This window comes from Dama dama, chromosome 21, assembly GCF_033118175.1.
Source record: "Dama dama isolate Ldn47 chromosome 21, ASM3311817v1, whole genome shotgun sequence".
In the NCBI taxonomy this organism is placed as follows: domain Eukaryota; kingdom Metazoa; phylum Chordata; class Mammalia; order Artiodactyla; family Cervidae; genus Dama; species Dama dama.
This window is the reverse complement of record NC_083701.1, coordinates 1,147,630-1,170,670: the sequence shown is the minus strand read 5'-3', so window position 1 is coordinate 1,170,670 and position 23,041 is coordinate 1,147,630. Positions and strand designations below refer to the sequence as shown.

Here is a 23,041-nt window from a genome sequence, read left to right as displayed (position 1 = left end):
ATCTGCTTCAGTTCCCTTAACATGGGAATGTTTATGGCAATATTACCATTAACCTTTTTTTGAGATGTAATCATCATGACATTTTACTAGTTTTAGGTGTCCAGCAGGATGATTTGATACATGTCTGTGTTCTGAAATGATCACCACAGTAAGTTTAGTTAGCACCCATCATCACACAGTTATAGTTTGTTTGTTTGTTTTTTCCTTTGATGAGAACTTCTGTGATGTACTCTCTGAGCAGCTTTGAAATACACAAAACAATATTGTTAACTATGGCCACCATGCTGTACACTTCATCCCCAAGACTTATCTTGTTGGAAGTTTGTACCTGTGATTAACTTTTAAAAGTGGTTCTGGCCCCATTTCACTGGAGCATGGGAGACTGATAGCTCTCCAATTCCATATGTGCATATAGTTTCTACAAACTAAGGAAATCTGCACAGAACAATCTGAACAAGTTGGATGTAAATTGTCTAATTTACTTTAAAAATAGATTCTTTGGATTTCTGAGAAGTGAATACTTGATATAATTGAATACAGCAATGGTATTTACTAAGATTCAGCAAAAGGTAACTATAACAGGATCAAGAAGAATGTCCTACTGCTGATGTATTTGTATGATAGCAAGCTATGTGACAGATCTCTCACATTGGTGTGAATAAAATAGAGAAATATGAGCTTGGTAGAAGAGTAACTGTGGAAAGTTGTGTGGCTGATAAAACAATAGTAGGTCTGTGCCAGTGTGTACCACCTATACTTTTGAAAGTGAAAGTGAACTTGGCCTATTTTTTGAAGACCACTGAACTTGCAGTACTGATGTCTGATCTTCAGTTCTGCTCTGCCACCTATAACTCTATTACCTTGGGTTAATTACATAGACTTTCAGACCTTTCTTATTCTGTGTAAAGCACAGTAATAATTTCTGTCCAGTGCTGGTTATGGAGCTTTAATGACATTCACGTGAAGGTATATATGTGAGAAGACTACAAAAACTCATTTGATAGTAACTTCTTTGTTTTGTAAGAAAATATGTATGAAACAGGGGAGACTAGATCATATTTGCTGATGATAAATGACTGAGAAAGATAGGTGATATCTGACAGTACTGATTTATTGTGTTAAGCAGGAGTAATGGATATCTGTTGGATCATAGAAAAAGCAAGAAAATTCCAGAAGAACATCTACTTCTGCTTTATTGACCATGCCAAAGCGTTTGACTGCATGGATCACGACAAACTGGAAAATTCTAAAACAGATGGGAATACTGGACCACCTTACCTGCCTCCTGAGAAATCTGTATGCAGATCGGGAAGCTACAGTTAGAACTGGACATGGAACAACAGACTGGTACCAAATTGGGAAAGGAGTATGTCAAGGCTGTATATTGTCATCTTGCTTATTTAACTTCTGTGCCGAGTACATCATGCAGTATGCTGGGGTGGATGAAGCACACGCTGAAATCAAGATTGCCAGGAGAAATATCAGTAACCTCAGATATGCAGATGACACCACCCTTATGGCAGAAAGCAAAGAGGAACTAAAGAGCCTCTTGATGAAAGTGAAAGAGGAGAATGAAAAAGCTGGCTTAAAATTCAACATTCAGAAAACAAAGATCATGTCATCTGGTCCCATCACTTCATGGCAAATAGATGGGGAAACAGTGCGAGACTTTATTTTCTTGGGCTTCAAAATCACTGCAGATGGTGACACTGCAGCCATGAAATTAAAAGATGCTTACTCCTTGGAAGGAAAGTTATGACCAACTTAGACAGCTTAGTAAAAAGCAGAGACATTACTTTGCCAACAAAGGTCCGTCTAGTCTGAGCTATGGTTTTTCCAGTGGTCATGTATGGATGTGAGAGTTGGACTATAAAGAAAGCTGAGCGCCAAAGAATTAATGCTTTTGAACTGTGGTGATGGAGAATTTTCTTGAGGGTCCCTTGAACAGCAAGGAGATCAAACCATTCAATCGTAAAGGAAATCAGTCCTGTATATTCATTGGAAGGACTGATGCTGAAGCTGAAGCTCCAGTACTTTGGCCACCTGATGCAAAGAACTGACTCATTGGAGAAGACCCTGATTCTGGGAAAGATTGAAGGAAGGCAGGAGGAGAAGGGGACGACAGAGGATGAGATGGTTGGATGGCATCACCAACTGGATGGACATGAGTTTGAGTAAGCTCTGGGAATTGGTGATGGACAGGGAGGCCTGGCATGCTGCAGTCCGTGGGGTCGCAAAGAGTCGGACATGACTGAGCGACTGAACTGAACTGAATGAGTATGTGACATCCTAATTAAAATAATTGTTTAAGAAACATACTGGGAACATCTGTACTTGAAATTCATGTAAAAATTCATGTGAAAATAGATAGCCTTTCTATTTGAGTAGCCACCATAAGTTAAAGAAGTAAAACTGTACAGCATAGAGAGTTAAGAGCACAAAGTTTGGAGTCCTGGCTTTGATCCTGTTTCTACCACTTTTTTATTCTTGTTTCTTAATCTCTCGGTGCCTCAATTTCTTCATCTAAAAATGAGGATTGAGGATAACAGTACCTACCTGATAAGAGCTGTTATGAGACTCAGCTGAATTAATATTTATTATCATTTGCAGTAAGTATGTAAGTGTAAAATAGATTATTGATATTAGAAGGCAGACATTGGATTTAAGGTTTTGTAATGGTTCATTAAAACCTGCTCCATACAGTTAATTCATTGTATTTTATATCTGTAAAGGCACTGTACCTCCATCTTTGTAGATGTTTTAAATTACATTCATATAAGTTATTTTTAAATATTTCTTTTTGTGTTCCTCTTAGGCAATGGTTAGTTACTTGATTTTATAACCAACACATGGCGAGAAAATGGGATTTGTCTTTTTTGGAACTTACTAAGATTTTTTTCATACTGTCATGGGGTTCTCAAGGCAAGAATACTGAAGTGGTTTGCCATTCCCTTCTCCAGTGGACAACATTCTGTCAGACCTCTCCACCATGACCTGTCTGTCTTGGGTGGCCCCACACGGCATGGCTTAGTTTCATTCAGTTAGACAAGGCTGTGGTCCGTGTGATCAGATTGATTAGTTTTCTGTCATTATGGTTTCAGTGTGTCTGCCCTCAGATGCCCTCTCGCAACACCTACCGTCTTACTTCGGCTTCTCTTTCCTTGGATGTGGGGAATCTCTTCACGGCTGCTCCAGCAAAGCACAACCGCTGCTCCTTACCATGGACGTGGGGTATCTCCTCACGGCCGCCCCTCCCAACCTTGAACGTGGAGTAGCTCCTCTCGGCCCTCTGCGCCCGCGCAGCCGCTGCTCCGTGGACGTGGGGTTGCTTCTCTCCCGCCACCCCCGACCTCTGGCATGTGGTAGCTCGAGATGTTCAAGCTGGTTTTAGAAAAGGCAGAGAAACCAGAGATCGAATTGCCAACATCCGCTGGATCATGCAAAAAGCAAGAGAGTTCTAGAAAAACATTTATTTCTGCTTTATTGACTATGCCAAAGCCTTTGACTGTGTGGATCACAATAAACTGTCGAAAATTCTGAACAAGATGGGAATACCAGACCACCTGACCTGCCTCTTGAGAAACCTGTGTGCAGGTCAGGAAGCAACAGTAGAACTGGACATGGAACAACAGACTGGTTCCAAATAGGACAAGGAGTACGTCAGGGCTGTATATTGTCACCCTGCTTATTTACTTATATGCAGAGTACTTCATGAGAAACGCTGGGCTGGAAGAAGCACAAGCTGGAACCAAGATTGCTGGGAGAAATATTAATAACCTCAGATATGCAGATGATACCACCCTTATGGCAGAAAGTGAAGAGGAACTAAAAAAACCTCTTGATGAAAGTGAAAGAGGAGAGTGAAAAAGTTGGCTTAAAGCTCAACATTCAGAAAACTAAGATCATGGCATCTGGTCCCATCACTTCATGGCAAATAGATGGGGAAACAGTGGAAAGAGTATCAGACTTTATTTTTTGGGCTCCAAAATCCCTGCTGATGGTAACTGCAGCCATGAAATGAAAAGACGCTTACTCCTTGGAAGGAAAGACCAACCTAGACAGCATATTAAAAAGCAGAGACATTACTTTGCCAACAAAGGTTCGTCTAGTCCAAGCTGTGGTTTTTCCAGTAGTCATGTATAGATGTGAGAGTTGGACTATAAAGAAAGCTGAGCACCAAAGAATTGATGCTTTTGAACTATGGTGTTGGAGAAGACTCTTGAGAGTCCCTTGGACTACAAGGAGATCCAACCAGTCCATCCTAACGGAAATCAGCCCTGAATATTCATTGGAAGGACTTATGTTGAAGCTGAAAGTCCAATACTTTGGCCACCTGATGCGAATAACTGACTCATTGGAAAAGACCCTAATGCTGGGAAAGATTGAAGGCGGGAGGAGAAGGGGATGTCAGAGGATGAGACGGTTGGATGGCATCACTAACTCAATGGACATGAGTTTGAGCAAGCTCTGGGAGTTGGTGATGGATAGGGAAACCTGGCGTGCTATAGTCCATGGGGTCTCAAAGAGTCGGACATGACTGAGTGACTGAAATGAACTGAACTGAGTGAGAAAAAACACAGTGTTCTGGAAAAATGAAGCATGACCTTCATCTTAATATGCTTCATTTTTCTCAGAACTCTATGGTTTTTTTCTCTACCATTTTACTAAGGTATATATTTCACAGAGAAGGAAAAAGAGGCACCAAAAGCTTTTGAGGTGTCTTAACCCAGGTCACTGGAGAAGGAAACAGCAACACACTCTAGGATTCTTGTTTGGGAAATGTCATGGACAGAGGAACCTGGAGGGCTACAGTCCATGGGGTCACAAAGTGTCAGGCACAGCTGAGCAACTGAACAACTGCAAGCCCAGTTCGGATGCCTGGTTAGCCACAGACCCAGGGCTTGTGCCCTATTTTTCTGGGATAGCTCTTCCTTGCTTTCACTTATGTCCGACCCTGTCTTCCCACTGCCTTCACAGAAAGCTGAACTGTGGTTATTTGCCACTTTACTAAGGTTGGTGAATACTGGAGCAATTGCCCAACTTAAAATAATCCCTTTAATTTTTTCCACCCCCTCCCATCCAAACAAAGGGCTCCCACCAACCATACTTGATGATATAATACCTTGCTGCTGCCTTGGTGAATTGAACCAGCTATGCACTTCTGGCTCAAGCTGAGCTGATCAGATTCTCTGCCTTAAGAATTCAGAATTACACTGAGAGAACATCTTTCCTCCGTGTGGCCAGAGCTGTCACATGTCTACTTGGAAGCTTCGTCGTAGGTAATAGTAATGTGGAAATCATCACAGTGGTGTTTGCCAAGTATTTCTAGCCCCCTGATTTTGGGGCAGGAGGCAGGATTGCATTTTCTAGGTCCCTTGTGATTGGGTGGGTCCCTGTGCCTGGTGCTGCCAACGAGTCGTGAGTGGATCTGCCGCTTGTACTCCTGGGCAGGCTCATTTAATCGCTGCTTCAGGACCTTCCAAAGTTCTCTCTCTCTCCCTCAGAGGCCAGAAATGTTTGGCTGCTTTTTCAGCCTAGGTTTCAAAGCGAGGAATTATGGGGTGGAGCTCCCAGCCAACTCACAGTGTATATGCAGTGTGAGCAAGTACAAAACCCTTCTATGGATAAATCACTAAAGCTTTGGAGCTGTTTGTTAATGCAGCATAACCTAACCCGTTCTGATGGATAATTATAGAAATAAGAGTAATCCTCATAAACCAATGAGCTTTGGGAATTGAAACTGCAGCATAACCTAGACCAAGGGTTGGCAAAGTATAGCTTGTGGGTTGTAATTATAGAAATAAAGTTTATTGCAACCCAGCCATGCTGTTTTATTTACATATTGTCTATGGCTTCCTTCACGATATTACAAGAGAACTGAGGAATTGCAAAGTAGGCCTAATGGCATGGAAAACCTAACAAACTTTCTATCTGGTTCTATCTAGAAAAAGCTGGCTGACCTTTGACCTAGACCATCCGGATGACAACAATTTGTATATGCTCAGTCATGTTCGACTCTTGGATCCCATGGACTGTAACCCGCCAGGCTCCTCTGTCTATGAAATTTTCCAGGCAAGAGTACTGGAGAGGTTTGCCATTTCCTCTTCCAGGAGATCTTCCTGACCCAGAGGTCAAATCCATGTCTCCTGCGTCTCCTGCATTGGCGTGCGTGCTTAGTCACTCAGTCATGTCTGACTCTTTGTGACCCCATGGACTGTAGTCTGCTAGACTCCTCTGTCCATGGGGATTGTCTGGGCAAGAATACTAGAGTAGGTTGCCATGCTCTCCTCCAGGGGATCTTCCCAACTCAGGGATCAAACTGAGGTCTCCTGCATTGCAGGTGGATCCTTTACAGTCTGAGCCACCAGGGACGTCTCTACAACAACAACAGGAAATACTTTACATCCTACTGTGACTATGACAGGTGCTATTGTCTGTCTCTGACATGAATTAACTCACTCAATCCACACACTTACCCTGGCTTCCCTGCCCCCAGGCTTCCCTTCCTTGGCCTTCTAACATCCACTTACGGAAATCAAATCACGTGGCTTTAAAATCACTCAAGATCACCACCTCCTACCTGCTATTTAGAAAAAAGAAATCCTAACTCCTTCCGTTACATACGAGAGCCTCCATAATCTGAGCCTCTTTTCTCTCTCCAGCCTCATTTTTACCACTTTTTTTTTTATTTAAAAATTTTTTTTATTAGTTGGAGGCTAATTACTTCACAACATTTCAGTGGGTTTTGTCATACATTGATATGAATCAGCCATAGAGTTACACGTATTCCCCATCCCGATCCCCCCTCCCACCTCCCTCTCCACCCGACTCCTCTGGGTCCTCCCAGTGCACCAGGCCCGAGCACTTGTCTCATGCATCCCACCTGGGCTGGTGATCTATTTCACCATAGATAATATACATGCTGTTCTTTCAAAACATCCCACCCTCACCTTCTCCCACAGAGTTCAAAAGTCTGTTCTGTACTTCTGTGTCTCTTTTTCTGTTTTGCATATAGGGTTATCGTTACCATCTTTCTAAATTCCATATATATGTGTTAGTATGCTGTAATGTTCTTTATCTTTCTGGCTTACTTCACTCTGTATAATGGGCTCCAGTTTCATCCATCTCATTAGAACTGATTCAAAATGAATTCTTTTTAACAGCTGAGTAATATTCCATGCTGTATCATTTTTACCACTCTTGTCATGAATTTTATCCTCAATACTTTATGCCTATTCTGGGGATTCTTCCTGGAATATCTTTCCTTCCCCTCCTTCTTGGCATAATTAACTCCTCAAGTCTTGGATCAGATTCTACCCTCTCCAGCAATGATACCCTAAAATCTTCCACACTGACCCCTCCAAGACTGGCCATGTGCCCACACTCTGGGCCCACACTGTTTTGTTTATCTTCATCTTGAACACTTAAAACATTCTTTTTAAAAAACGAGTTCTTTACCTAGCAACCCCTTGGTGGACTGTGAGCTCCCTGAGGGCCAGTTGTGTCTTGTTCACATTTGTAATCTGAGATCAGGCACAGGTTCTAGCTGGGAGTAAGTATATATTAAACACTTGCTGAAATAATATCCATTTTCTTATAATCCATTTTGATATTTATTTCTATGATTATTGACTTGAGGAGGAGAGGGAGGCATCTCCTTTCCTAAGGCCAGAACCAATGGAGAAATAAGACATAGAAAACCCTGATGGAGATCAAACCATCTTCCAGATGGAGATATGTTACTGATGAATCAAGGAGGAGAATTGAGCTTTGGAGCTATAGCATTACAAGCCAGTGTGCTGCTTCAGCACCCTGAGTTAGGCAGACTTACCACCCGCCCTGGCTGAGTTGGAAAATTTGGGGTGTCCCTAGAGCAGGCAGAGTGTGCCCCAGTGAACTTACAGAGTGGAGGATGGAGAAGGTGGGTGTCCTAGGCAGGCTGCCCCCAACAAGGCAGAAAGGTGCTAAGACAATGCTGCTCAGACCTTCTTCCAAACTGCCCTCCTTAGTGAGAGTGAGAGGGGTGCATTCATGGAATTCCCTCATCATGCAAACAGGAAGCCTGGGAAATGGGGAACCCCCATGTTATTATTTGCATCTACAGAGAAATTTGCAAGTAATGCAGTGCTATGAAATACACAATCTCTTCTGCTCACAAATAGTATAAACTGGGGTGTGCCTGTAAGTGGATCCAGCATAATTCTTCTTCCAACCATAGATGGGTTAGCTGAGGGGTGGCTGTGGCACCTATGCGTCCTCCTGGCACGGATTTAGTAGACTTTTCCAAAGGTGGCGATGATGTCAGCTGACATTCTAGCCCTCAGCATGACCAGGGGCAGAGGGAGCAGGCAGGGGCTTTTGCAACCCTCCCTGCTCCCCGCCATCATGAGTTCTGGACAAGATCTTCAAAGGCTGAAGAGCTGAGGGGTGGGATTTGGGAACACGAGAGAACCAAGATTAAATTATGGCACTGCCTTTACAGGCAGTGTGTCCCTGGGCAGTTGACATGCTCTGTCTGAATCTGTTTTATTTTTAGCCAAACCATTTCAAGGGCTACTATGATTGTTTCAGGCAGGAATAGTGGGAGTCAGAACTAGGGTTGTGATGGAGAAGAGGGAAAAATTTCCAAAAATACTTCAAAGTAAATTCCACAAGATTTTGGTGATAATGGTGAAGGGGAGAGAGGAGTCCAGACTTCAAATTGGGGGGTTGGATGGATTGTGACTCTGTGCTTAATTAAGATTAGTAGACAAAATCAAACTGAGGTAGAAGACACAATTTGTTGTTGTTCAGTTGATAAGTTGTGTCCAACTCTTTGTGACCCCATGGACTGCAGCACATCAGAGACATGTCCTCCACTGTCTCCCGGAGTTTGTGAAAACTCATGTGCATTGAGTCGGTGATGCTATTCAACCATCTCATCCTCTGTCGCCCCCTTCTATGAAGATTATTAATTCAGTTTGGGACATGTGAAGTTTAAGGTGCCTAAAGACACCCCAGTAAAGGTGTCCAACAGACAGATGACTGTAAGGCTTAGGGAAAGAGGACTAGGCTGGATATGGGTGTAGGCATCATCCCCCTGTGGGATTTACAACAATGAGTTAAGTTTCAATAAAATATTTAATAGTAATATTTTAATACAGTCATCCCTCCCCCAGATCCCATTTTATTGTCTTCCTATCATTTATTATCACTGATAGGCTATATATTTTATTCGATTGATATTATTATTTGCCATCCTCCACTATAGAATGTGACCTTCTTCGGAGCAAAGATTTTTGCCCATATTGTTCACTGCTGTATGCTAGTGTCTAGAGAGTTACCTGGCACATAGTAGATGTCTTGGCTTCCCCTTTCTACACTTCCTTTTGATTATGCCCAGGTCAAATAGGGCTTGTACCCACCACCAATCAATGAAAGGGAATGCAAATGGGCATATGCCCGAGGCTGATTGACAATTATAAGTTGTCTAACAGCTGGCTGTGTTGTTTATGTCTTCCCATAATTCTGTTAGATGTAGGATGTTCATGAGTCCTTAATGGTCTCCTAACCGCCTGAGGTTACTAGGAGAAGCTCCTGTGGTCTTTTTGCATCCTCGGTGTGCCTAGGGCCATGTGCAGGAGTTGAAAAGTCTCTGTGGTTATTTTGTAATATATCTGTGAGCTCTCCTGGGTGTGTCTGGGATGGAGTTTAGAGATGAATTTACATCCCTTTTCAGCCAGGCCTCCCTTCAAGTTGCTCATGTAGCTTCCTACCTGACAGTCCCTTCTCAAGGTGTATGGACCCCAATTCGTTGGGAAAATGGGTGTCATTCATTCTGGCTACTTCCTGCTGAGTTGGGGCAGTGAGGGGCCTTGGGTGTTCATCACTTGGTAGCTGTCAATGAGAGAGGCCAGTAAGGGCTGCTGCTGTCTGTCCAAGGGGGAGTGGCTTGAGGAAGTCATCAGAGGGATGAGGGGTTGATATCTATGCTGTCTCAGAAGCTGAGCCTGTATCTTGCTGACCTGAGAAGTAAACTAAGTAGGTTGAGGAAAGAGGGAGCCAACAGAGTTATAGGCCAGATGCACGGTAGGGCCGCATCCTTGACTGGCTGGAACCAGGTTGCTGTGGTGACCTTGTCCAGGATTTGATTAGTTTCGAATAAGCTTTTGGTGCTCAGTCCTGACCTATTGATATAAGTCAGCTTTTTAGAACATACCACAGCTAGTCTTATTGAGCGTGTTCATGGTTTCTGTGGCGGCTGGACTTCAGGAGTGTGTATAAGAGTGACAGCCCCAGAGATACATGAGCCACATGGGGTTGTCCTGAGTATGGTGTTATGGGAACCGATAACAGACATGAAAAGGATAGGATCTCCCTGACTAACACAAACCAAGAGAGAGGCAACGAGGTAGCCCAGACTGAATGCAAGCGCCATCCCAAGAAAGCTTATCCCCTGGAGCTTCAGCTTTTGGATATTCATCAGAATGACCCTCACCTGTAGTCCTGAATAGATATCGGTGGTCTTCCAGAGGCTCGCAGGTACATCGGGAATCTTCTCCTGTTTTATTCTACGACTTTACTTGAAAGTGGTGAATCCAGGAGTCATGCCTTGGCAACTTGGGTGCTGTGGAGGTCGAGAGTATTATGGGGTAAGGGCCCTTCCGTGTGGGCTGGAGTTGAGCTTTTGGGGACGCATCTTTCTAGACCTTAATGAGTAGGTAGCGGTATATAGTGGAGGTCCCTCAGATTCTTTTGGGTCCTGGTTGACACCCCACAGTCACATTTCTTATTGGAATTGCCCAATGACCATAGTGTAATTTCTAAGGGTTTGAGTCTCTGGATCTAAAAAGAGGTCATCAACATAAACAAATGGTCTCTGATATAACCTCTCATAAGCGCTAAAGCCAGCCTGTTCTTTTGGAGCAGTGCAAGTATGAAAGGGGCTATTGGTAAAGACTCCTTCCATACAAGGGAGGTCTCCTGGATTATCTGAGTGCCAACTTTAAGAATTGGCCGGCTACATTTTAGCTGTGCAGTTTCAAGAAATGTACTTGACCTCTCTGTATTTTTTTTTTTCACTAATAAAATCAAAATGCTGATTGTATTTACTTCACCAGCTTGTTGTGAGGATTAAAGGGTTTTGAACAGAAACTGGCTTATAGAAATCAGTTATTAAGTTTTTGAAATAAATTCGGATGAGTCTGGGAATCACTGGGTCACTTGGATAAGGTCCTAGCTTATCTGAGTCATGAGCATAGTTTTGCCAAGCACTGTGTTTAGTGGACCAGGGTATGCTCTTTTCAGGCCCTTCACACCTTTCTCACAGAATCTCAGTCCTAGAACTAGCTTGTGTTATCTATAAAATGGGGGAAATTAAGTGTTATCCAAAGTCAAGCATTTGAATGGGAAGGTTTCTGGAAGATTCATCCCATCTCCTAAACCTCTGATATTCTGAATCCTTCTGGATTCTTACAAACTCATTGTAGCTTCTTTGGCTCTATAAAATATGAAAAATTGATTTCATCCCCATTGTATTGCTCAAATATTAGGTGAGGGTTTAAGAAAGATGCTTCATCTTATTGGAAGAAGGAGTACTTTGTAAGTCAGGATAAAAATATACCTTGATTGATTGGTTAAACACTCATGGACTCACTTTTCTTTCTCCCTTAAGATTTTTCTCTCCTTTTACCTGTTCTCCTGTATGTCCCTTCCTCCGCTATTTTCTCAAGAATACAGGCTTCTGATAATTCTTCTCTGTCAGAAGCAGGGCATTTAATCTCAGTGCATACTTGCCTGCAGTGTCTAGGTGGTAGTTATCAGAGAAGCAGAATGGGGGTCTTGTAGAGTTGTCCATCACGCTTCTCCTTAACTAGTATAGACAGCCTGTGTCTGTTGATTGTTGACTTGAGACTTAAACATGGCAGGATATCTGCAACTTCCTGAGTTTCCTTGTGCATCTTATGGTTACTTAATCCTCTTTGAACCCAGGTGAAGGAACTCAGAATTCCCATGGTGGGTGTGAGCAATATATTCACAAATTGATTCTGAAAGAGAAATTTCTTAGGGGGCAGGAAACTAGCATCCTGTGCAACCATAAGACCCATTCTCCTGTATTAATGAGTGAGACTTCCCTGAGCACTGTGTGCCAGGCTCTGTGCTAGGTGCCAGGGATGTGAGTGAGCAAAACAAGTCCAAGTCTCTGTGATCATAACACTGGTTTTCTGGAGGAGACTTATTGGGTAAGAAATTACACAGTTCAGTTCAGTTCATTTCAGTCATGTCTGACTCTTTGTGACCCCATGGACTGCAGCATGCCAGGCCACACAAAGTATTTATCAAGTTACAGTGGTGTTAGGTGCTATGAGAGAAAAGGTGCACAAATAATTATTTACTCCTATTGATGTGGGGTGCTAAAGAAGATTACAGGGTGATTGGTTCATCCTGTAGTTGTACTTACCCCAAGTCCTCACACACACCCAGGTGACAAAGTTTCAATGTTGCTTCTTGGTTCGGGAATTTTTGCAAAGAAGAGACTTCAGATCATGGGTCTAGATGAAATGGGGTTTGAGGTTTCAATAAGGAAAGAACCTGGGAACAAGGGGTAGAATCTTCTACCATGAGCTGATGCCTCTAGGTGATTGGCTTAGCTCTGGGGGTGGGAGAAACACAGAGCTTGGATGGTGACTGACATCTGGACTCATCAGATTCACACAAGGACCCTGAGAAATCTTTGAAGTTTGTGCAGGGGAAGCCCAGTAAAAAGTATCCTCTTGACTGAGGAGCTGACATATAGCTAGGATGGGTATTCTCTCATACCTGGCTTGCAGCTTTCAGATGGACATTTAAGGAGTCGGGGTGGGGGGTGGCTTATCAGGTCTACCTTTCCAGGGAGCCACACAAAGCATCTCAAGATCTCTAGGCTGACCGATGTTGCAGCCTTCTCACCTGGCTGACTCACTGACTGTTAGGAACAGAAACGTGTTTGGGGTGATTCAAGTGAGTGGTTCTCATACCTGGAACTGGAATCACCCTGAACTTATAAAAATAGAGAAACCCAGGGCATAGACTTACTGGGACAGATTTAGGATGATTTCAAGAGATAAGGATTGGGAATCTGTATATTTTTATATGTTCAGACTAAATGCCAAGTAAGGGGAGTCTGTGGGCAAGGATGAGCCCTGATGGCTCAGAGGGTAAAGAATCTGCCTGCAGTGCAGGAGACCTTGATTTGATCCATGGGTGTGAAAATCCCCTGGAGAAGGAAATGGCAACCCATTCCAGTATTCTTACCTGGGGAATTCCATGGACAGAGGAGCCTGTTGGGCTACAGTCCATTGGGTTGCAAAGAGTTGGACATGACTGAGTGACTAACACATTATTCTGTTCGTTAATTTTAAATATAGTTATCACTACTGGAATATTACTTAGGAAATCACAATTTAAATCTTTGCATAAATGTATGATTCTCAGAACCAGATCAGAATACTTTTAATACTATTTCTCTTTGAGAAACTAAATGCCTCTTCCTAATCCTGAGGATGAATTTTTAGTTAAGGTGCTCACTATTCTGTGGGGAAAGTGTGTGTGAGTGTGTGTGTGTGTAAGCATGCTCACAGAATGTTTTCAGTAGTTGTTTCCAAAGAGTAGGTGAGGTGAGCCCTGTCATTTCAGATGTCATTTGATATGGCCCAGTGTGGGTTCTCTCAGCTCCATCTGGATTGCACAGATGAGAGGCAGAGCAGCATGTAAGTGAGCTGCTTTCTTCAGTGTTAAAGGCTGTTGTCCATATTTGCTCAGTCATGTCCGATTCTTTGCTACCCCATGGCCTTTAGCCCGTGGTAGTCCACCAGGCTCCTTTGTCCATGGAAATTTTCAGGCAAGAATACTGGAGCAGGTTTCCATTTGCAGGTTTCCATTTCCTTCTCCAGGGATCTTCCCTACCCAGGGCTCAAACCCATGTCTCTGCATCTCTTGCATTGGTAGGTGTATTCTCTGCCACTGGCCCCACCTGGGAAGCCCGTTAAAGGCGATTATTGTTTACCTAAAAAGGACACTATTTGCCATCATAACTACTGTAAAAGGCATTCATTGATTCCATCAACAATTAACAAATAGTTAGCCCAGGTCACATGCCAGATAACTATTTCTGTTCTAGAGATTCAGAGATAATTAAGGCCTGGACTTTAGTCCTATGGGGCCACCAAGGTTTTGAGTTTAGTTGGGGAAGTATATTTAGGTTAAAAGGTTGTTGCTCCGCTGCAGTGTGGCTAGGTGTTTGTACTTAATTCTCTAGCCCCACTGCTTACAAAGTGCTCACCGAATGCAAAGAATACACTGAGAGTAAAGTGGACTGAGCACTGGGAGGTCCAGCACCTCTTCCATGATCTCTGTTCCCCACGGGCACTTTGGGGAACTAATTCATTCCCCACTAGTAACCCAGTCTCTATGGCTCCTGTAGAGCAGGGCTGGGAGCTTCTAATTCAGCCACACATATACTGTTTTCATAGTTATATGATCAGAGTGACTAATTTATCAAAAGTACGTTTCTAAAGCCTGGTGGAATAGTATCTATGAGCTGATATACACTTCCTTTAAAATTGATACGTTTTTTCTATTAAAAAGTATCAAAAATAATCTGGGAAGTCTTTAAAAGTCATTCAGTTTATTCCCATTTATTCCATTGCTATGCATGAGGAGTATGCTAAGACTTTTACATAGGTGATTTTAATTTACAACAATTTTGTGAGATTTTTATTATCTCCAGATGGGGAAATAGAAGTATAGATAGCTGAATTAATTTGCCCAAAAGACAAAGAGAAAATAACAGAATCAGGATTCAAATTTAAGTGTCTATAATTGTAAAGTCCACAGTTTAAAAAAGAAAACTTCTCTACACTATTTTGATTACATATACACACATATGTATGTAGTATTAGAAGCTGTCATTCATCATCTGAATTTTAGGACCACTTAAAGAATATCTGATCTTGAGTCTAAAATATAAATCCTGTCTATAAAGATTTTGATTGACAAATCAAATATGTCTTCAGACATATAGCAAGCATCTACTGAGCAAGTATTTGACATTGTGTGTACATACATGCATGCACATGTGCACACACATATGGATACAGCCATCAAAAGAGCAGCTGTGCAGCCAGAGACACAAAAGACAGGATAAGATTTTTTTGTATTGCAGAAATATCATCCAGATTATCAGGCATCCCCTATGTTGGACTTTGCAGATTATCAAGATTTCTTGTTAGTCTTATTGGTCATGCTTTCCATGTTCCTGGTACAAACAGTGTGTGTAATATTCTACATTTTGTGGAAAACAAAGGATGAGATACACAGACAAACATGCACACAAATGTAATGTTTTTTTTCCCATGATTTTTGCACATATAGACTATCTGTAAGTTTACTTAAAAAACTCATGAGCATCGTTGCCTCTGCGTAGGAACCTAAGTGCCAAAGGTGGGGAAGAGAATAACTATGCATTACGTTCTCTTTTATAATATTTAAACCTTTTAATCACAGATATGGATTCTTTATTCAAAACAATAAACTATTAAACACAGAAACAAACAAAGATAAAAACAAACTATGTTCCTGTGTCCATTTTACCCTTTGATGTTTCTATATTGATTCCTGTGAGTGAAAGGTTGATTCTGAATGTGATTTACTCTGAAAGCATTTATGATATGGCTGGAGGCTGTTTATAATTCAGTGGAGAGAAGCAGACTGATGGAAGACCGTTGGAGGTGGGGAGGATGGAAATACTCCAGAGGAGGAAAATTCCTCCAGCCTCAGCCAGGAAAGGCCTGGGAGTGATGTGTCAGTAATTCCAATAAATTGGTTAAGAAATAAACTGGACTCTTCATCTTGATACCTGACTGAAGTGGGAGTATCTAGGAGTATTAGGAGATTTGAACTCAATTTAGAGAACTTTTTTTTTTTTTTTGAAGATAAAATGACACTATACACCAGGAATTTGTTTCTGGACTGACCCATGGACATATAACTGAGATGCAGACTTTAAAAAGACTAGCTGACTTTGTTCAGTACTTGCATGTAGTGGGACAGTTGAGTTGTTATTTTGCTGGTCTCATCTCATTTAACCTTTAAACAATCATATCAAGTAATATCCCATTTTACCTGTGCAGAAATTAGGACCCCAGAGTTATTTAGGGGTTGATCAGTTGGCCCAAGATGTCACAGATGATATGCTGAGGTCACAATATGGCACCAAGGACTCCAATTACAAAACCCTGGGCTCTACCTAATGCTGCCTGGAAGAAAAGAAGCCAGGGCTTACTTATCCACAAGAAACTGGCAAATAATTATTCTAAGGTAGTGGCTGTCAGACAATGGCTATATCAGAATCTCCTGCAGAGCTTTTTAAAGCATTTATTGCTAACCCCCATGTTAGGGAAGTGAAGTAGATAGTCCTGTTTAGGCTTCAGAGACAAAGCAAAACAGGCCTCTGAACTTGCTTCTAACCTGCCTGGACACTGCCCTGACTGTGAGTGACTGCTTGCTGTGAGCGCAAGACTTGCAGCCGCATAGATAAGATGGGGGATGAATCTTTAGATTGTTGAGCCCCTGGAGGGGGGCTGGCCAACCAAGCCCCAGGCTTGACAACATTCGAAGTTGTACAAGACAAACAGCATTAACATGAACCCAGGCTTACAATTTGCTCATAGATTGATGATATCAGTTTGGGTCCTGGGATCATAAGCAGGAACCCCTGAACTACAGTCTTGGAAGTCTCACTCACTGAGCAGGCTCGCTGCCTGGGACCTTTTCCCAATTGGTACTCCAAATGTGCTGTGACACAGGACTTCCCAGTGCTGTTTAAGTCTGGATGTTGAAACCAATTTGGTGATGTATCCTCGGCTGTTTCTATTTCTATCTTCTTTTAATGTTAGTATATTGAAAGTAAGCTCTATAATTCTCTAATAATTATTTGTATTATTTATTTGTATAGACTGAGTGGCTTATTTTGTTAACAAAGTCTTTGAACCTGAGATGAAAATGAAAACTTTCCGGCAAAACATTACTTGGTGCTGTAAGCAGGATTTGTGAAACAAAATGCCAATCTACTAAGAGATTAAGATTGATGAAGTTTTTTTTATTCCCAGATGGGAAGATTCACCTTATTGCTCATTAGCTAACACAAGGGACGGATTCACTGGATTGTGTGAGAATTGGAACTTTACATTAAGGTGGGCCAAACCTTTAAAAGTTATTGAGTGTTTGTGGTTCATACTGATTGAGAAGGGATAAGAATGTGCTGTGCTGGATGAGAGGCTTGATCCTCCTTTCTGCCTCCTGTAAGGTACATGAAGCTCACTTAAAATTGTCTAGAGAGAAATTACAATTGGAAAAAGAATTATGTGATTCGTGAGGATAGTTGTCCATGTTACCATGCCGAAATTATATTTTAACTGATCAAGTCTTCATTTTCTTTTAAGTCAGCTCTCCCTTGAGCCAGCCCACAGCCCTAACTCCCCTTTCTCTCTCCTTTCTTTGTCCACTTGCTATCTTGCTGCTACCTTATCTGCCCCCCTTACCATCCGCTAATCGTTTTCTAGCTTCCCCTATTTCTCAGGGGAGGGGGGAACCTAGGTTCCCCAACTCCTTCTCCCACTCTAGCAAGTTTCTTTTCTGTCTCTGTTGTCAGAGACAATTTGAACACTATTTGGTCTATATTTTGGCTATAAAACTATGAATACAGAAAGGAAAGATGACTTTTTGGACACAGGATGGCCACAATATTCTTTAGATTCTGGAGCAAACTGATTGAATTGAAATTGCTTTTACCTTTGAAACTGCAAAACTTTTTGCATATGCAGTTAAAACCAGCTAGCTTGTTAAAAAGGCCTAACTAGAAAAAAGCTTCCAGTACTTTGCTTGGGCTTTCCAGATGGCGCTGGTGGTAGATAAGCTGTCTGCCAATGCAGGAAATGCATTGAACCCACGTTCAATCCCTGGGTCAGGAAGAAGCCCTGGAGGAGGGCATGGCACCCCACTCCAGTATTCTTGCCAGGAGAATTCCATGGACAGAGGAGCCTGGTGGGCTGCCTTTCATAGGGTCATAAAGACTTGGAGATGACTGACATGACTCAGCACAGCATTCAGCCTTTGTCATGTCCTTAAAATGAACAGCCCAATTTGCCTGAGACCTCAGCCTTGTCCAAATTAGAATTTCAAGTCAAGGGGGATAAAAGAAGAGAGTCAGACGTTTTAAATCTCAAGCGGAAAACTACGAGATCTCTGTCTGAATTTATGTATTGTGTCTCAGTGTGCATCTTTGTTTTTGGGTCACATTGCTGAAGTTAGTTTGTAAATGAGCTCTAATTCAATTGACTTAAACAAAAGAACGTGCTTACGAATCAAACAGTTACAAGAGAAATTAACCTAAATGAATTTTAGGTTCACGTGAACTAGAAATATCTGTTTGCTAATCTAATTAAGACATGTCTTGAGTCATCAGTATTGTAATACTTTCATTGTGCCTAGGTTTAATGTAAACTAAATTTGTCAACAATGAAAGTAACTCGAGTGAAGAAACTTTAAAAAAAAATATAAATGAGACAAGAGCTTTTAGATAAACTCTATTAAGAATAATTATACTTTAGGAATGTCTGTCTAAAATAGTCTCTCCAGGTTGGGGTGCCTTGGATTTCTAGGGTTGTGCTAAACTAAGTGATGAAAGTTTATTGAATAGCTAGGTCATTTCCAAATAAAAGAAGATTTGGAACATTAATTACTGAACACTAACCTCCTCTTGGGGCTTCCGAGGTGGCACTAGCAGTAAAGAACCTGCCTGACAGTGCAGGAGGAGCAGGAATGCTAGGGTTCGATCCCTGGGTCAGTAAGGTCCCCTGGAGGAGGAAATGGCAGCCCCGTCCAATATTCTTGCCTGGGAAATCCCATGGACAGAGGAGCCTGGCGGGCTACAGTCCATGAGGTCTCAAAGAGTCGGACATGACTGGAGCGATTTAACATACATGATGATATAACTTCCTCTTACAGAGAAACTAAAGAGATTTTGGACAATTAATAAATATGTTTGGTGCCATCCTGAGATGTTCTGTATAAGAAAGCAAATGTTTTTAGAAATTATCACTGGTATTTATGCTCACCAGTCTATATAATGCAACCAGTTCATGGTTGCTTAAGAAAAGAGAATGTGTGTTTTTAGTAAAAAACAAAACAAAAAAAGGTATGAGAAATATCATTACATTTTATTAAGAAAAAAGAAAGTAGGTATGACTTACAGGTGGCTGTTTCTAAATGAGCAAAGTGATTAAAAAAACAAAACAAAACTAGAGAGAGACAGGTTTTATGGAAAGTGGATCCCCAAAGAAAGTTTAGTGCATAATACAAGTTTTGTTGAGATGTTGAACTGCCTTTGATAATGGATTTTAAGTTTCTTTATGCCCAAAGTGATCTGTTCTATGTGTACTTTGAAATCTTTTGTTAACTTTGGCTAAGGGAATAACTGTTGTTTCATAGTGACCTAAATGATCCTATCTGACTAAGTGTTATAAAACCTTTTGATATTTTGACAAAACTTCCTAAAATTAAATTCTAATGAAGTTCTTTTGACCTCTAGCTGACTCTGGGGTACTTCAGAGGGTGCCTGAGACATCCCAAAGAGAGATATTAAACTACATGCGTTCATTTGGCATGTTAAATTACATGGGAAGTATTGTTGGAGGAGTGATAAATCTTCTCAGGTTAAACGCTATGGTTGATGTTACTAATATGGATATGCTAAAAATTATGCATATAATTTATAAACATCTGATATATCCTGATAAAATGTCATCAATTATAATTCCAGTTGTCATATTATAGTGTTGCATGTCACAGTAATGACCAGGTTGCTTTGTCAATTGCAATATAATCAGATTTTAAAAATGCCTTCTGTGGTTTTACTCTGATACCTTTGAAAGAACACTATTACTTTTTTAAGATTTATGGAAAAGTCTTTCAAAGATTAACCAGATAAAATTTTGTTACTCACAGTGAGCTGGTACCAGACAGGAATTTGGTTTCCTCTCTCTGTTAAGAGAACGTTTTCTTAGAATGCAGCTTTTGATCACAGGTTGTGAATTTCTTTGCCTTGAAATGATTTATGTTTATTTTTAAAATCTTTTGTTACTTTGGTAAAGTAAATGTGCATTATTTCACAATGATCTATGAAGATTATGGTACATGTAGATAAAGCTCATTCTGCTTCTACAGAATTAATCCCTCACTGTCAAATTGTTGCTACCCTGATGTCCTTAAAACATGGAAATAGTCTATTCCTAAATTGGGGAATTTAAAATGGATAAGCAATAGCTGTAAATCAAACAGTCAGGGCTATGGGAAATCCAAGATGGCCACTTGGCTTTTCCTGGCTCTGTGACAAACCTCACTTTTATTTGATGGGGTAAAGCCTTCCCTGGCTGCAAGGTTAATGCTCTCACAATGAAAAATGTTTATGTTTCACTAAACATTAAATTCTAGTTTTGTTACTCACTTCTGAGATGCTTCCTTGTTAAGTTTTATTGCTAAAATTTTAGTTCAGTTATTAAAAGGACACTCTAACTTTGTTTCTAAAGTTTATATCAATAGTCAATCTTTGGATAAAGATCAGATATTCCATGATGTACAACCAGGAGATTAACACCTGGCTATAATCATTTAACTAAGTCAGATGACCCGGGGTGTACTGGGCTATACCTAATCAAAGTTCTTGACTTAACTTCTTGCTTGTGACCTTACTAATAACTGGTATCTATATTATTGTCTATGGCGCCTGTTGCAGAAAATTGTTATCTCTTACATTACCAAGTATGTGACTGAGCCACTGATAAAATATGAGATCAATGGTTATAATAATGTAACTCTAGATATGGGAAGAAGCAACAAGAGGGAATATTTTCCTGGACCAAGAGGCTAGTAAGACAGGAATGGTCCAGAGACTTTTTCTATTCATAGGCCCTGGTCCAATAATAGCACATTGAGTGGCCTATCAGTGGAATGTTCGCTAGACCTGGGAATGAGCCTTTCCAGCATCATGGAACATGATGGCCATGAAATGCCCCCAAAACATGATCAAATCTATGGCTATGAAGGGGCCCTGCTGACTGGAGACTGGCACTTGCAGACTGCCTCTGCAAAGATTAAATAATGGCCACTACAGCTGCTGAACTTCAACACCCCCTGAAAGGATTTCAGGGTAGATATCAGAAATTAGACACTCACTCTGTGCTCTGGCAAAAATGGGCAAAATAGGCCTTCAGATAGATGTTTTCAGGTAAAGATTTTCTTTCTTTTTTTTTTCTGAACCCAAACTCTTGCATCTTCTCATATCTAGAGAAACACTAACATCATGGGCCAATGTCTGGTCCTGGTTCTCCTGGCTAGCTTTTATTCTAGGCACCTTGACAGCTCTTCTACTTGTATGCCTGTTTAACCTTCTTGTTAAGTTTGTTCTTTGAGAATGAAGCAAATGGGTCTCCACATGTTTATACAAGAATATCACCTGGCCAACACCCAAGACAACTTCACCTGCCCTACCATTGGTCAGTAGAAACATAAAATCATAGACTCTTGCAACGGTGGTTAAATTATCTAGGCTTTGATAACTGCACCCATTTACTGACAGACTGTGACAGGACTATGAAAGGACCAACTTCTCGAGTTTGCGAACCCCACTTATTGGCGCACTCCATCGATTAGTGTGAATGGACTGTTTTCCCTAAAACCTACAATATGTTCTACATTGTTATTTACAGAAATTAATAAGACTGCTCATGTTATTTTGCCTTGTTCCTATGCTCTTTGGCCTAAACAATCCTGGGGCTGTTAGGGAAATTAAATAAATGGTCTTGCTTAGGCTTCAGAGACAAAGAAAGCAGGCCTCTGGCCTTGCTTCTAACCTGCCTGGACACTGCCCTGACTGTGAGTGACCAGGAGTGACTGCCTGCTGTCACTGCATGACTTGCAAACCCTAGATAAGATGGGAGATGAATCTTGAGATGGTTGAACCCCTGGAGGGGGCCTGGCCAACCAAGTCCCAGGCTTGACAACATTCCAAGTTGTACAAGACAAAACAAATAGCATTAACATGAACCCAAGCTTGCAGTTTGCTCACACATTGATGATGATATCTATTTGCATCCTGGGATTAATAGTGGGACTCTGAACTGCAATCTTTGAGGTCTCACACACAGACCAGACATGCTGCCTGGGACCTTTTCCTAAATGGGACTCCAGATGTGCTGTGACGTGGGACTTCTCAACGCTATTTAAGCCTGCATGTTGAATCCAATTTGGTGATGTATCTTCTGCTATTTCTATGCCTCTTTTCTTTTAATGTTAGTATATTGAAAGTAAGCTCTATAATTCTCTAATAAATATTTGTATTATTTACTTGTATAAAATGAGTGGCTTATTTTGTTAACAAATCCTTTGAACCTGAGATGAAAGTGAAAACTTTTGGCAAAATACCCCACCACCATGGTTTGGATTCAGTAGGTTTGGGCCGGCCTGGGAATTCACATTTCTAACAAGTTCTACAGAGATACTGATGCTTTGCTCTGGGGCCTCCACTTTGAGAGCTAGTGCCATAAAGTAAAGAGATTAGGGGCTCTTAAGCTTTTTTTGGCAGTTTTAGGATCACGTATGGGAACACGGCAATTACATGCTCTTTGTATTTCTTGTATGTGTGTTTTATTTATTTATTTGGACTTTAATAAAATACTTTTTGGAAGCATCCACTATCTCATGTATTTTAAGAAGGAAAATGGAAATGACTTTGTGTCTGCCGGCAAATCAGAGAGTAAAGGGGGGGTCAGGCACCTTAAGGTGTGGAGTTCAGAAGCAGCCAGAGGACTCCCCAGAGGAAAAGCCCAATCACTAGTCAGGACGCTTCTGGCCACAAGTGACAAAAATCTAACTTAAATCACTGTGTTTGGCTTTGTATAACTGAAACTGACTCAGTGGTCTTGGAACCAAGTTTCTGATTATGTTGTACAGTAATGAAACCATTTAC

At 41.3% G+C, this 23,041-nt stretch overlaps 1 pseudogene; it reads right to left on the bottom strand.

Annotated features, from left to right (window-relative positions):
* LOC133042392 (GPI ethanolamine phosphate transferase 1-like) overlaps nucleotides 1-23,041 on the bottom strand; it is an 88,014-nt pseudogene that overhangs the window by 40,256 nt on the left and 24,717 nt on the right.